At 38.6% G+C, this 1,763-nt stretch overlaps 1 non-coding gene across 1 annotated transcript; it reads left to right on the top strand.

The window, feature by feature from the left end:
* The first annotated feature begins 1,305 nt into the window (after positions 1-1,305).
* On the top strand, positions 1,306-1,414 carry LOC132272128 (small nucleolar RNA R71). The gene has a single exon (XR_009469970.1). It is a non-coding gene; the product is annotated as a small nucleolar RNA R71 (small nucleolar RNA).
* The last annotated feature ends 349 nt before the right edge of the window (positions 1,415-1,763 follow it).

Below are 1,763 nucleotides of genomic sequence, written 5' to 3'. Positions count from 1 at the left end.
TCTTTTGAAATGGACCATTTCAAGGCATCCGGAAATGGAGCTTTTTCAAAAACTCTTTCAGCATTTTCTTTCAAAGAATTTTCAGCATTGGACTTGTTCGATTCATTGGATTTCAAATCACTTTTCAAAGAAGAATCATGAATAACATTTTTCAAAGAACTTTTCTCAAACACATTTTTCAACACTGTTTTCAATGAATCTCTTTGGAAATCATCTTTCAACTCACAATTTGAGGGCTTCTCATTCTCAAGATCATGCACATGCAATGAAGGAGGAATAGTGTGTGGAACGGGACGGGTGACAACTTGAGGTTGTACCGGTTCACTCTCTTCATTTGGCATTCTAACTTGATTGTCTACTACCCTACCACTTCTCAAGGTTATTACCGCATTGACATGCTCAACATTATGCCCTTCCAATGAGGATTTGGTTTCTACAACACATTGTTGTTTGATTGGGGCATTCATGTGCATCTTTCCCTTCTCTCTAGCATTAAGTGTTTCAGCTATTTGCCCTACTTGGGTTTCTAGCTTGGCAATTAATTGAGAATGAGAATGCAACAATTGAGTATTTGCTTCTAGAGTGCCCAAAACATTTAAAACCTTTTCCTCAAAAGCGGAACCTCTAGAATTTCCTTGAGAATATGATTGGTTAGGGAAAGGAGAACTAGTAAATTGATTTCCTTGTGAGTTATATGGTCTTGAACCTTGGGATCCTTGGTTTTGAAGTAGAGGTGGAATGTATTTCCCTTGAAAACCGCCTTGGGAAGAGTTCGAGCCCTCCCTTTGGTTTTTCCAAGAAAAATTAGGATGATTCCTCCAACCGGGATTGTAATGGTTACCATAAGGATTGTTCCCTTGGTTCACAAATGTTGCATTAACTTGCTCAATGGGTTCATTTTGAATTTGTCCATGAGGACAATTAGAAGTAGAATGAAGAACACTAGAACAAGTCATACATGATTCATTTTGAGCTCTAGGAGAATGGTTAGGAAAGGAAGACACTTGATTCGCCAAGTTTTGATTGATCAATTGATCAAACTTTTGAGATAAAGACTTCATCTCGGCGGTTATATCATTTGAGTGGTCAACTTGATGTAAGCCAACACTCTTCCTACCTTGAGAATTTCTACCATTCCTAGATGACAATGTTCTATGTAAAGAGTTTTCACTCATGCTCTCATAAAGACGCCACACGTCTTCCTCTTGCCGGACTATATAAGAACCTCCCATTAAAGCATCAACCATGCCTTTATAATTGTCCTATAAGCTTTCAAAGAAGAATTGGACCAATTGCCATTTAGGCATGCCATGGTGAGGACAATTCCTAAGCAATTCATTGAAGCGTTCCCATGCCTCGTGGAAAGTTTCTCCCTCCCCATGTGTGAATTCCCTAATGGCGATTCTTATAGCATTGGTCTTCGAAACCGGATAGTACTTTTTCAAAAATTCTTGTTGCATTTCTGCCCAAGAAGTTATAGAAAAAGGCCTAAGGTTGTTAAACCAATACTTCGCCTTATCTTTAAGGGTGAATGGAAAAAGTTTCAGCCTTAAAACTTCTTCCGGCATGTCTGTGTATCGAACGGTAGAACAAACTTCAAGAAACTCATCCAAATGCTTGTAAGGTTCTTCACTAGGAAGTCCATGAAAGTTAGGTAGCATTTGGATAGTTTGTGCTTTAATCTCATAATGGTGTGCTCTAAATGGTGGCAATTGAATGCATGTGGGTACATTATACTCATTAGGCACATAGTGATCTCTCAA

This window comes from Cornus florida, unplaced genomic scaffold, assembly GCF_030987335.1.
Source record: "Cornus florida cultivar Cherokee Brave unplaced genomic scaffold, ASM3098733v1 CherokeeBrave_3.0.0_Hap2_Chr08, whole genome shotgun sequence".
In the NCBI taxonomy this organism is placed as follows: Eukaryota; Viridiplantae; Streptophyta; class Magnoliopsida; order Cornales; family Cornaceae; genus Cornus; species Cornus florida.
This window is presented reverse-complemented; position numbering and strand designations above follow the sequence as displayed.